Genomic DNA, 14,595 nt, shown 5'->3' on the forward strand with positions numbered 1-14,595 from the left:
AAGAACAACTAAAACCTTGTCAACCAAATTTTTACCCCCGTTATTATTTGAGTTCAGCTTCACAGAAACTGAAGGGAATTGAATATCGAAAAAAATCGGTATGTTTTAAAAAGGACCCAATTCAGAAGAAGTTAATCAAAATAAAATAAAAAATAGCCCAACTAAGAAAAATAATGCAAAGCTACAGTAAAATTTTATTGAAGCTTTGCATTAATTTCCCTCCGTTATGGTTATTGACGTTATCTCTGTGTGTTAGTATTTGTGAACAGGCAAAACATTCACCATTTCCTTTTGAGATCAGGTAAAAAAATTAGCCCAACTAACTGAATAACAGACAAGAAACAAAACTAAAACCAAGTAAAATTATTATTTTTTTTAAACAATTTTCTTTATTAGTCCACATCTGTTGAGTAAATGCAGTAAACAGAGCGGAAGCAGGGTGTGATAAAAGTGCCGTACGGTAACTCAGCAGTTCCCTTTAAAGATGAACCTACCTGCCTCTCTGCTTGTGCGCATGCGTGTCAAAAAAAAAAAAAGTTCGGTGGCGTTAGCTCACCGCTCCGATTCACCTTTTTACCAGCGCGAGGAAACGTTTTCCGTGTAAAACGCGCTGCTATTGAGACAGCTTCGTGGGTGAACCTAGTCCGTCTTCGCTCTGGGCTTCCGTGGGCACCAGAACTTCTTCCCTGTCGCCTGTATGACTTCCAGCAAGCAGGGGGGAAAAATTATGTCGGTTGGCTGAAGTTTTGTGTTTACTAACTGGCTAACTGGGTAGCTCGGTTAGCGCGTTGCGACCGTCTCCCAAGTGACCCGTAAGGGCGCGCGAGCTGGAACCCAGACACGTTGGTGCCGAGAAGCTAAAACAGCGGCTGTTTTGTCACGCGCTGTCGGCTTCAAGCACAAACGCGGTCCTCTCACGCAAGACGAGAAAGCCCTCAAACCGACTTGAGACCTCGGGCTCCGAGTTGTGAAACGCCTTCTCTGCATCGCCCACACCGTGGACACGGATGAGACGTCAGGCTCAGAGCGTCCTACCTGCCACCGGTGCCCCTCCGTGTCGGACCTAGTTCCTCGTCCAGGTCCGCCATGGGCCCCCTGGTCATCCAGTGACAATCGGCGGACAGAGACCGAGAGAGAGAGAGCGTCCAGAGCTCCTCCAGCCATGGGAGGATGCGTGGGGAGATACTGGGAAGACTCGCAGAACCGAGGGTCGTCCAGGAACGGCGGACGAGGAGGTGAGACTTTAAAAAAAAAAGAACTTTATCGCCACAAACGGCGCTTTGATCTCTTTTCAATCCGACTGGTCACCTCTGCTTGTTGCCGTGGCGTGCATTATTCCGCACCAGACATCAGATCGGCCCAGTTGTTATCCTGGATCTGTGTTAAATAAATAAGTAAAGATAATAAGCTGGCTTCCTTTTTTATCGGCTTCAATCCAGGAAGCCAGCGCTTTGATCTGCAGCGGGGTTCTGCCAAAATATGCTCTGGGTCATTTCCAAGTTTACTTCTGATGTAAGTTAACAAATAGTTTCGTTTTTGCAGCCCTGCAACAGCTGAAACTCTGTCCACAGATCTGTGGTGAAAAGGTTCAACGGTGTCCTGCAAAGTTTTCACACACACCCCCAGCCAGTTCATCATGTTGGTCACAAAGCTTCACAGTACTTTACAGGGACGTGGGGCTTGATTGTGAAGTGGAAGTAAAAGGTTAGGTGGTTTTCTATATTTTGCAGTGAGAAAAATGTAGTCTGGCGTGGATTAGTCTCCCAGCCCACTGAGTCAGGGTTTCGTAGAGCCAGCTTTGGCTCCAATTACAGCCTCAAGTCTTTAGGGATGTGTCTCTACCGGCTTTGCACAACTAGAAATTAAAATGATTGGAAGTCCCTTTTTTTTTTTTTTTTTTTTCTCTCCTCTCCCTCAGACTGGATGGAGCAGCTGTTGAAGTTCAATTAAAGTCCCGTAACAGGACTTATTTCTTTTTGCCGTCCCATTCTAACACCCGCTGTGAACTACACCAATCCACCCGTGGCTCCGCCTCCATGTTTTGGCTACTTTAGCAGGTTTTCTTCCAGGGTCGTCCTGCGTTTAGCTCCAGCCGTCGACCCGATAAGCTCGGGCTCAGCTTTGCCAGAGACGTCTTCTTCCCACAGCATGACGCTGCCCCCGCCATGTGACGCGCAGTGTCGGTTTCACGCCACGCGCTTTTGCAATAACGGTCAAGTGTCGCTCTCGCCTGAGCAGACGGCCTTCTTCCACATTAGCCGTGTTCCCTACTTTGCTTTTTGGGAAATTTTAAACAGGATGTCGTAACTTTGTTTTTGAAGAATACTTTAAAAAAAAAAGCTTCCCCTTTCTTTCTGTCTGGCTTGCATCAACGGCAGATCTGTGGAGTGGACGAGCAGTGGGAGTTAGGGCAGCAGATTCTACTGCCTGATCTGCGAATCTCTGCGGCTCCCCCAGACTTTTATTGCCTCCGATGGTCAATTTGTTGACACCCATAAAAAAAGTTTAAAAGTTATTAAGCAATCCCGACCATTTATTTCCATGTCAGAAAATACGCAGGCATTTTTTTTGATGTAGAGCTAGCTACTTAAACGCAGACGAGTTCCCACACTTTGTCAGAATCTGGACAGTAGGAGCGCCACTCTGGCTGAACGCTACATTTACGGCTAGACCAAACACGGCGACTGAACGAACTGGAAGCTGCCTGTGTTGCTTTCACGTCATCAAAGTGAGCCTCAGACGACAACTCCTAACTGGGTTTTAAGTTTTCTTTTTGTGGGTGCTCTAATCTCTCTAAGGATAACTTGTCATAAATACCACCCTGGTGTCTGTTTTTTCTGATTTAGAACCAGCATCGCCATCATCCCCTGTCTGGCTTCATTCGTCTCATCGACCTGCAGACGTTCTTGGCGCATCTTTCCACTCTGTGCCTCTTTAGCATGGTTTTAGATGCATTCAGTCATTTCTGCATGGTGATGCCACAGCGTTCCAGTCGGGGCTCGTCTAGTAGCATTAATATCATAAGGGTGTTTTTTATATATAGAGGCCGACCGATATTTGGATATATGGAGAAAAAAAAACCTCGACTTTCAGAATCGGCGGCACACATCAGGTGTGGGTTGGACTGATGTCACAATAATCGACCTAAAAAAAGCTGCATCGGTCGGCCTCTAGTTTAACATGCTCAGCTTTGACTCTTGACTATCTAAGCAGGCAGGATGACCTGATGGAGCAGTGCATCATGGTCCTCTTTGACCTGCTCCATGTTCTGGTAGAAGACTGTGTCAAAGCAGCCCTACCTGCCACGTATTTTTCCTCTTTTCCACACTTGACCTCACTTAGCGGAGGCCTGCGGGGTCCAGGCTGCTGTTCCTGGGATGTTTGACATTTTTCTTGCGCTCCAACTCGTTTTCCCTGGAGGTGAACCTGCCGGGACGTCTGCTGCTAAGAACCTCGGCAGCCGCCTTGAACGTTTTCCTTTCAGGAATAATCTTCCTGTCTCTAGAGCTTCACGGCGAGCATAAAACGCTTCTGGGATTACCGCTGGTGTCCGTCATGGCCGACATGTTGCTTATAACAAGCTGGAGCGTTGAATTGGGGGCACCTGGCTGCCAGGATGAACATCTCCTGCTTTGTTTGCACCTCTTTCACAGATTTCTTCTTTTTTTTCTTTAAATATTGCAGCCAGCTTGATGCAGAAGTGAACTCGAGGCCTGCCATCACGTCTGCGTCCCAAAGCGAACCCCTAATATGGGTTCCAAGCGGCAATAAGCAGCCAATTAAAGTTGGAGCTGTCGTCAGGGTTGTGGCAGCGGCTGCTGATCATTTCCTGCCGGGATTCATATCAGCACGCTCTGCCTGCGATAACGGCTTGCTTAGAAAAAGAAGGACGAGTATCTTCGTGTCCTGCGGCGTCACCAGACCCCTTCGCCGGCCGCGCCCTTATCCACACTCACAGGAAGTCAGAACCACGCAAAGGCTCATGTGGGTTCTTTTAATTGTCCGCCGTTCGGTTAATTGTTGCGTCGACTTCGCTGCAAGCGCACTCTGTTCTTATTTTCTTTGATGACCGTTTCATTGTTTCTTTTTTTCTGTTTTTGTGTAATAAAAAAAATGCAAACCAGTTGCTGGAATAAAAAAATGTACCCGTTCTTGTCAAAATAATTAAGAATAATGTTGCAACCCCTCTTTACTTACTGAAAAATGAATTGCATGTATGAATCTTTCTTTTCTTTTTAGCACTATAGCAGCAAGGTTTAATGTGTGGAAGGAAAAGCTCCCACATGTAGAAGAAAGCCAGCGCTTCACAGGGTTGTCTCCTGCAGGGAGTCTGTTCTGTCGGCCTCGCTCCTCTGCCAAAAAGAGCAATAAATCACTGGCTCCGCTGCCTCTTTATTGCTGCTGCTTGACTTCACGCGTCGTCGTTTTCTGCTGCCATTTTGTTCTGAGGGCTTTTCTCTTTCATTAGTCATCAAGTTCTCTTTAAAAAAAGGCAAGTGGCTCCCTTTCCTGGCTGGGCTGCCGTGTCGGAGCATGTCTGCTATCAGTTTTTCAGCCTGGTGCGATGAACCGACACTCCGTTCACCTCTTACTTTTCACTGCCGTTCCAGCGACATGCGTGCAACAAGTCTCCATGCTAACGTTTCAAACCCGACACGGATACTGAGAAAAGATACCTGATATCATTTTTGATACCACGACATTTGTTTTGAAGGTGCAGGAATATTTCTGGTTAACAACTAAAAGGATTTATTACAGTACGATAAACGTAACTCTGACTTCTTTAATTATGGTCAAACCAGTAAGCAGGGGACAATTCAGCCCCCAATTAGAGAAATGTATGACAGTAGAGCTTGTGTTGTTTGGTTATACGGTCTTATCTTTAGTGCCTGTAAATTCAACTGATACAATTAAATGTTGCTACTGAGGGACAAATGAAGACTCATTCTCAGCTTAAACAAATGCTTTCCAAACAAACATGGATCTGGCGCACACACAGACGTATTTTTACAGATTGAAGAACTGTCTGGTCCATGCAAATGTATCCTGCAGCTGCCCTGCACTGTCGCTGCCTTCCTGCTTATTTTGCATGAGATTTTCTTCAGCGATCAGCCGGAAGAGCTTTGGCTTCTCACGTCGTTCTGCTCCATCAGCCTTAGTCGGCGTTGTTGTTGTTTTTAGGTCCCGTCGGCTTCAGCGTCTTTCCATTTAAATGGAGAAACAATAGTTTTTGTTGCTTCTCTGGTCAGCTGATCAGCGTTTCCCTGCGTCGGCCCGTACCGCCGTAGAACGGACGGTGCACGGTTTAGAGCTGCCCACCTGGGAAGCGCATCTCGACGTGGGAGCTCAGATCGACAGAACCCCGTCACTGGGCTCTCTGTGTCCCTGAAGCTAATATTTAGCGTGTAGCGTTAGCTTATGTCTTCCAGGAGGCCTACATCGTCACTGATGTAGATACAGGAGCTTTACTGACCGTCTTAGTTTGCTATAAGTGTGATTAAGCTTCTAAAGGAACCTTGTAGCATTAGCAGAGCTAATTAAGTTTTTCCTCTGTCTGCCTTAGAGAAGCTCCTCCGAACAAAGCTTTTGCGTTTATCTTGCCGATAAACAGGGTTATGATTTTGTTACCTATTTATTTTATTATTTTTTTTATTTCTGGCTGTACTATCCACGATGGCAGATTTTAAAAACCTCCAGCAGCAGAGTTATGACGGGCAGGAAAAGCTGCAGGGAGTGGCGGGGTTGAGCCTCTGCTGTTGTATGGATTAAATCGAGATATCGATTATTTTGACCACACTAGTCACAAGGGATGTCCTGAATAGGATCCTCGTTTGCAAAGGTTAGTTTCACTATGCATATTGTGAACAGCAGCTGCGACTGATGCCAGCTGGTTATCATGAAACCTTTAATGCAAAATCTGTTTTTGAAAGAGGTGAGGTGGTAGAGTCACTAAGAATGGCCATGTAGGTATTCTACATTATTTCTATGCCAAAATAAACCTCTGCTGGAGGGCAACATTTTCAGGAAGGCCTTTTTCTTTAGATGGATATGGTGGATTATCCCCCCCCCCCCTTCCTCCTCAGTAGCTGGATAGACTGCTCATTATCTGTTTGCTATGAGCTCAAAGACGGTGTAAACAGACAGAAGCCGGTTTCCTGATGCTTGGGCATCCCACAATTCAGTGCGGTTGTTTCTGCACCCTCACAAGCCCCATAAAACCTAAACTCCCACCACTACAAGGTGGCTGGTCAGATCAGCACAAAGAAACGTGTGCTGGTTCTCCAGACGTTATCCAAGCCGGGTATGGGAACGCCGCGCGTCTACTGATGGTTTACCGCCGTAAACATGCCCACGTAGAGGCAGTGGCATAGATCTGTGGTTGCCTCTATAGAGCATCAGGTGTCACATGCAGTTTCTGGTGAAATCGCTCCGTCTGCCTCTGGTCAGCGGAAAAGGCCTTCAGCACTGACGCTACCGGCCTTATCAAGGCAGATAAGCAGCCGCCGGCGTTCACCGAGGAGGGGGCGAGCACTGATTAAAACCCAAACACCTGCGCTCCGCTTGGTTTCAGCCGTGTTGCGTTTGTGTTTTTGTTTTTGTGCCAGGTGGAAGGCCACCTGGGGCCCGGCGCAGGGCTCACCGTCGCTGGACATTTCTCAGGCATCAACACAGAGTTGCATTCAGACCCTCCTCTTGATTATTCTTTCTTCCTTCCTATTCTTCAGCTCGTGTGTGTGTGTTTGGGTAAAAATGGCAGCAGAACTTGTTTTGCTGGCGACGCCTTTCATTAGCGCTCATAAAGACGAGCCGCTTCTAGGCAGCCTCTGCCTTTATGAGCCCAGCAGGAGCAAAAACGGCTCGCTGTTGCTTCATGCGTCTGCAACGCGTTGCTTCATCGCTCTGTTTGTGTCCGCTCTCCAGGGAACGTCCTTTTGTTGCTGCCCGTTGCGTTTGTGTTTTTCATCCACAAAACCACAGCTATACCCCTCAGCCTCGTTTCTTTCTCCGTAATTTGGGGAGCAAAAACATTTTGAAGCGAGCGGTTTCAGTTCCGATGCTCATTTGGGCACCGCCCGGCTCACCGCTTGAGGGACAGTAGGATGAAATCCCAGTTGCTGTCTGGGACAGTGTTGACCCCCCCCTTCCACTTTAGTGTTTCACAACCAACATCAAACTAATTTAAATATTAGTCAAAGACGACACAGGTAAGGACAAAGGTTTTTATTATCCAGTGAGTCTTTTCCGGAGCTGCGGAGGAATGTCGGTCCACTGACCTTTGCAGAATTGTTGTAATTCAGCCACATTGGAGGATTTCTGAGTGCAAGTTGCCTTTTTAAGGTCATGCCACAGCATCTCAATAAGATTCAGGTCAGGACTTTGACTAGGCCACTCAAAGGTCTGGACTTGCTGGTCTGTTCTGGTTCATTGTTCTGCTGCAGAAGCCAAGCTGCTTTGAGCTCGAGGTCCTGAACAGATGGCCGCACCTTCTCCTTCAGGGTTTTTGGTGGACAGCAGAGTTCATGGGTCCATTTATCAGCCCCACACCATCACACCACCACCACCATGTTCTTCTGTTGCTGTGATGTTCGCTTTCTAAAATACGGTGTTACTTTTATACTAGGTGTAACGGGGTGTAACACACCTTCGGATCAGTCTCTCTGACGGTGGACACATGAACTCTGACCTTAACCGAGGCAGTGTGGCCTGCAGTTCTTTGGATGCTGTTCTGGGGTCTTTTGCGACTTTGTGGATGAGTCGTCGCTGCGCTCTTGGGGGGCCATCTTGGTCGGCCGGACCCTCCTGGGAAGGTTCACTCCTGTTCTTGAGAACAGTCTACAAGGTGCCAAGAGATCGTTGTTACGGCTGCTGCTGTTGTGTTCAGCCTAGCGCCTGTGCTGCTATCTGCAGGAAACATGATGATGATGATGGTGATGGAGCCTTCCGGCTGGATCAGTCTGCCCGGGTTCTCCTAGCGTAGAGCAGACCTTTGGGTTCTGCTGGTTGTACAACAGCATCAAAGATGGTTTGTTCCTGTTTGTCATTAGAACGTTTCTCTGGCCCAGTCACAGTCCAGGGTTGTCACGATACTAAAGTTTCAAACTTCATGTCGATACCCAGGAAAATATTCGGCATTCGATTCCATTTTCGATACGACAGGGATAAAAAAAAGACAAATAATTAAAGGCCTAAAAATATTTTATTGACGTGAAAAACTCCCCTTTTTCTATCTCACCATGGCACATGCTTTCTCAGCAGAAACACAAACGTTAGTATAATAAGTGCAAATTAATGCTAAATAAATAACCCAAATATAGCCCATGCCTGTAGCATGCTAACAACCACAGCTAATCACACATTAATGTGGACCAACAGTGGCGCTGACATCGGTAATACGTTTAATGTATTAAATTAAATTATGAACAGGAACTTTTCATCTATTAACCTGTCAGAATTCATCATGAAGGCCAGGGTGTCGGTCCTTGAGATGTTCGGCCAAGTTTGTTGTGCTGCTTGACTTGGTTGCACCACTTAAAGCTCTATTTGCTCACAGGCTGATCAAGATCTTTGGGGTTTTCCTCGTATGCTAAAATATTTAGTATCGATACCCGTTCTCGTTAGGATTGTATCCAGATACAGAGTTTGAGCATCAATGCTGTTGACAACCCCATCACAGTCAACCCTAGAATTGACAGAATGGGTACTCCTCATTCACAGCGTTGACTGACCCAGGTGCTTATGTTCTGTAAAGCGCGTGAATTAAGTTCTGTTAACAGGTTTGTACCAGGCTTTAGGTCTTAGGCCCACAGCAACAGTCCGTGTAGCAGATAGGAACTACTACCATCATCTGCTGACGTTGACATGTTAATAGATGTGCTTTCCATGAATGCGTCTCTCTTTGTTCTGTAAGCAAAGGGACTATTGTGGGCCGGTTTCCCCCTGACCGCTATATGTAGGCAAAGGGTTCCCCGTGTGCAGCCTGTAGGTGAAGCTCTGCATCAGTCTGCCATCAGCTCCAGCCACTAGCCGGCTCCGCCTGAGCCGCACTTTTCTAAACAAATACGCATGTAAAGCACCTGCTTCGCTGGGCTGTGGAAGCTCTCAAAGGCCAAAGTGTTCTGAAGTAAGTTCAAGTACGCCTATACTTCAGGTTAATTGCCTACAAACGGGGGATGCGGCTGTCGCTTCAAATCCGCTGGAAGTTTGTTTGTTGCTGAACGCTCTCTGTGACGTTGGCGCTAACCCCTCGTCTGGGAATGCCGGTAGACGTCAGGAAGCGGGAGCTGGGGGCTTCATCCGCAGCGATGCGGCCGCTGCTCCGGTCTGCTGTGGTGGAGAAGGAGCCGAGCCGGGAAAGCTACGCTCACGGTTTACCGCTCCGTCTACGTGCCGACCCTCGACCTCCGTCTCAAGGTGCGGATCGTGACCCAAAGAACGGGACCCCGGAGACAAGCGGCCGACGTGAGCTTCCTCTGCAGCGTAGCCGGGCTCAGCCTTAAATGCAGTCGGTTGTGTTGAACAATGAGCCTCTGTAGAACACGCTTTCATTTTGATAGCTTTACATACACTTCTTCCTCTTCTGACTTCAGTTTTAAACTCCTCACTGATACCGGCTGCTAACCGATCTGTCCCACAGGCACATCCAGCTTCCACTCATGGGCGTGTTGTTAGGCAAGGTAGCGTTGGCTTTGACCAGTTGACTGACTGGAGAAAGATTGCTTCTTTCCCCTCCGTCAAGCTGCAAACAGATTCTGGTGAACTGATGATTTCTCTTACGTTGAACCTGCTGCCTTTTTCCCACCATGGTCAAATATTCCAGTTCAGACCCAGCTAGATGCCCACTCCCCTCTCATGGAAATGTCACCGACGTATAATCGGCTCGGCTGACTGCGAATCAGAAAACAAGCTTTAGTATCATCACCTTCCTAAAATAATGGCCTATATTTGTTCATGATTTTCAGAAAACACACCACATAATACAGCAATAAGTTGTTCACTTGATATAGGCAAAAAAAACTAACAAAAACTGCGCCGTTATTTTAGGAAGGAGATTTTCCCGTTCCATCCTGTGTCCTCCATCTGATTAGTCTGGGCCAGGGGTCTGCAACCTGTGGCTCTTTGGACCTTCCACAGTTGCTCTTAATAACTTTGCCTACAAATTATGATTTTATTATGGTATTTAAATGTAAATATAATCATAAATGCAGGTTTGGAATAATCGCTTTAGCAGAATGATGCTAAGAGTGCCAGTAATATTTAATTTTAAATCAATATTTTTTCATTATGTTGGAAGCTATGATTTTTTTTTTTTTTTACATTATTATCTACAAATATCAACATCCCATCAGTCTTTTTTTTTTTTTTTTTTTTTTTTTAAACCTCCAAATGGACATAAAAGGGTGTTTATTTAACGATGACAACATATTTCCTACAGTAGATCTTTATCAAAAATTCTACCTTGTCTTTTTTCAAAAGGCCAAGCAACATTTGCGGCTCTGATCGGGTTTAATAAGTGGACTGTAAGCAAAACGTCTCTTTAGACATAACGTAGTGGATGCTTATGGCCTCCTCTTCACACTTTCTGACACTGACTCCATCTCAGCTGTGGGTTCATATTGTTTCAAAGTGCATTCTGAGATCATACAAGTTGCTTTATATTAGAATCCCACGGCACTTATGCCTGGATTTGTCATTTGTAGTGATTTGGCCAGAGATGGGATTGTATGAATTCAAATTCAGTTTAGTTGATTATTTAGGCTAGCCCTTTCAATCGAAGCCGAGGAAATTTAGAAATGAGAAATGGACTTTGTTGAGTTTGGTTCTACAGCCTCGCTCAGGTCCAGGTTATTAAGTAAAATTCTGGGAACACATAATGCTGAGACACTGTGGTTTGTGCTGAATGTACATCTTGTTCTTTTATGTGCTGTTTTGGCGAATTTCAGCCGTCATAAACGATGCCAGACAATCGGGCTTCGACGAGTTGTTTCCGTGTTTACATCCCAACTGTCGGCCAGAACCGCGATTATAAGCCCCGTTCCAGTTATACACCAGCAACCCATCTGGTTTATTCTCCTAAAATGTTTTCCTCAGACTTACCCGAATGGTAACAGACGCTTACGCTGTCTTTCGTGTTAAAATCCTCACTTTCTGATTCACCATGTGAACTTGTTGTTGTATACTCTCTGTAGCGTAGCCTGAGCTATGTCAACAACATACGTCATCGTACCACGTGACCCAAGTTGTGGATATTGCGTCTAGCGGTGGCGAGACAATTTTTAGTCCTTTTTAAAAAAATAACCTTTTAAAGGTGCAATCATTATCTTAATGCCATATTTTTTTAAAATATGGTCACTAATGCATGTATTTCTGAGTTGTTCGATCTCAGAATCAAGAAGTACTTTAAGCTTACCATCATTTTCCTTCCATTTCACTATAAAAAGGGTGCTTTTGACAAACGCTGGAGGAACTGCTTCCTGTTGTTTCAGAGGAAGGTTTCAGTGCCGGTCTGATTATTAAACCAAAAACAAACCGGAGCGGGGACTCGTTTGGTGGCTTTCAGTAAATAACTGGAAGCGGCAGAAGTCCTGCCTGCCTCGGGTCGGTACGGACGGTGGATCACACAGGTAAGGTTACACAGACACAGGCAGGCCACGCGTGCTTCATGCATATTGCAGACTCGGCAGCGCCTGCTAATTTTAGACCGGGATGAGACGCCGGTGTGTGCTGGCAGTGTTTGCCGTCTCCGGTGACGGATTTAGTCTCTCCTGTCACGTCGTTGCTGCTTAAAAACGAGGGTGAAGCTCTGTGGTGTCCTCCTGCCCTCCTCTGTTCCGTGGGCACCATCTTCCAGGACCTGCACGTCTAAACCCCCGTATGAAACCACGACGTGTCCAGACGGGTCAGAGAGGAGGCTGTCCATGCTGCTGCAGGAGCTCAAAGCAAAGCCCGTGAACTCTGCTGGTTTATCATTAGGGCTCCGTGATGCTGTTTACAGGACCTGCTGGACTACCAGTTGGTGGAAACCGTTGTGTGTGTTTGCGAATGTCGTGAACTACAAACCGTAGATAGTCTTCTGTCGGAGTCCTGAAAAATGCAAATCCAGTCAAATGGTGTCCAAAATAACTGGGGCATAGGGAGCACATCCAGGCTCTGAATGGGGTTGTTGGATGCTAACCAGATGCAGTGTGGGAAAAGTATGTGCGCCTCTTAAACATTTGGACACGTTAGAACTGCAGACTTCACTTGGTTTCAATATTTGATGTGATCAGCAGAGAGTACATGTGAAGCAGAAGGAAGAGGCGTAGTTTTAGTTTTGTCCTACGAGGCAAAACCTGAAGTCTGCCGTGTATTTTTTTCTAATTTGCTCCCCTTTACTCCGATACCCCTAAATAAAATCAACGGCATCCAATCTGTGTGGTTTATTCTAAGCAGTCCCGGAGGTTCTTGAGAGAACAACCACAGCGCCACACAGAGCCAAGAACTCAGCAGACGGGTCCGAACGGAAAACCACGCATTCCTTCTGCTTCACAATTATATGTCACAAAGTAATCTTAGTGAAAAACAAATGGACGTTTATGTAGTCACATGTAAAGACGTGAGACGCCTTGAATATTTCTCTCGCTGTAGCAGCGTGCTCTCCCTCCTGCCAAATTGACACCGCCCTGTCCTCGTCCGCAGGCCGTAACGAGCCGCTGAAGAAAGAGCGGCCCAAGTGGAAGAGCGACTACCCGATGGACGGAGGGCCAGCTGCTGAGCAAGCGGGACGGAGTTCTGGGGACACGGCGCCCGCCTTCGAGGGGCCGCAAGGAGATCTGGGACGCCCTGAAAGCCGCCGCCGTGGCCCTGGAGTGCAACGACCACGAGCTGGCCCAGGCCATAGTGGACGGGGCCAGCATCAGCGCTGCCTCCACGGTGAGCAGCACACCCAGCAGCGCTCCGCTCAAAAGACATGAAACCATCTAGGTCATGTCTGGTTTTTTTTCTTCCCATCCATTCGCAGGAGGGAGGACCTCAGCGAATGTTACGACGAGGAGCTGGGGACCGCTACCAGCTGCTGCCGTCTACTGCCTAGCTCCGCCCGTCAACCTCTCTCAGTCAGATGTCAGCGGACGAGGACCCCAGACGACAGCCCCCGAGCCAGTCCCGTAGCATCTAAGAAAGAGTTTCAGCTCAAGGTAATTTACCGTCAGGGCCAAGAGGCCGAGACCGTCCACGCTGTCCCGTTCTCTCACTCCCGCGCTCCTCTCCAGGTACGACTGTCCACGGGGAAGGACGTGCGTCTCAGCGCCAGCATGGCCGACACCATCGGGCAGCTGAAGAAGCAGCTGCAGGCCCGGAGGACATGGACGTGCTGCAGCAGCGCTGGTTCTTCTCCCGGTAATGCTCTGACGGGAAGGCAACCGGCTGCAGGACACTAAGATCCAGAAGGACTTCGTCATCCAGGTCATCGTCAACGCACAAGCGTCCGGAGGCCCAAAGCCTCGCCCGTAACCAGCACCCCCCACCCACGCCCCCAGTGAGCGCGGATGGCTGGGATGGCGAGGGGGAAGCAGCAGAGGGATCCCTTCTCCTCCCCCATCTGACGCTGCTGTTACTGAGGAAGAAGTGGAAGTTTTGGACTCGAAGCGGAAAAAAGAGGGGAATAAATGAAAAGTGCTGCTTCCTTTCATTCAACACAGTTTCTGTTTGTTCATCTCCTCTGGAGGAGCAGAGCGCCGCAAACCCTCGCCCTCTGTTAAGCACTCATAGGTCAAAGCGCTGCGCTGCCTCACGCCGGCCTCTCCACGCCGGCCTCTCCACGCCCGTCACAGCTGCTCACAGACTCCGCCTCGGCGCCTTCATCTGCATCATCCTGTGCCAACCGCCGACCAGAAGACGGGTCGAGACGGGTCGGTTTGATCTCCCCCCCCCCGCCGCCCGTCAGCTCCGCCCCCTTCTCCTCCTCCTCACTCGTGGAGCAGAAGACGGGAGACGACTTCTTTCCCGTTCTCTTATCAACAAAATACTAACTGAGCTGTTTTGCACATTTACAGGTTCTTGCTATACTTCTGCGGTAGATTGTGTGCCTTCAAGATAAAAAAAAAAAAGAGGATTTTAGGTTTCCTATTATAGGCTAAACCCTGTGTGTTGTTTTTTAGAGTCAAATCAATGATTTGTCACTGCTGCCCTTATTATGCTGTCTTCTACATGTGTTGATGCAGGAGAAGAAACCTCGTTCGCCCCATGATAAAACCCAGTTTTCTGTAGAAGGCTGGTGTGTAACCAAGAGTTCCTTCCCAGCTGCTTACTGACTGCTTCATGACCACTAGGTGGAGCCACACCCGCCCTGCGTGTTGTCCGCTCGGCCCCCCCAACCCTTCTCTGTGGAGGGATTTCTCTCTGTCTGTCCAGCTGATGATTGTAATCACTTGGGTAGCCCAGTAACTATACGGGGGACGCGTCTCTTCACCAGCCAGCGGACATGGACACGTGGAGCGGTGAGTCAAAGCTGCCATCCCACGCCCATAGAAGGACGTAGACTCATTGGTGGGTTCCAATGGCCGCTGCAGCACCTCGTTTTAGTTTTAGTTTTAGTTGTCCTGTCTTAGGGATTGTTAG

The 14,595-nt window shown here is 47.8% G+C and overlaps 1 pseudogene; it reads left to right on the forward strand.

Annotated features, from left to right (window-relative positions):
- Positions 1-529: 529 nt before the first annotated feature.
- Positions 530-13,488, forward strand: LOC118564429 (annotated as a pseudogene).
- The last annotated feature ends 1,107 nt before the right edge of the window (positions 13,489-14,595 follow it).

This window comes from Fundulus heteroclitus, chromosome 10 (assembly GCF_011125445.2).
Source record: "Fundulus heteroclitus isolate FHET01 chromosome 10, MU-UCD_Fhet_4.1, whole genome shotgun sequence".
Taxonomy (NCBI): Eukaryota; Metazoa; Chordata; class Actinopteri; order Cyprinodontiformes; family Fundulidae; genus Fundulus; species Fundulus heteroclitus.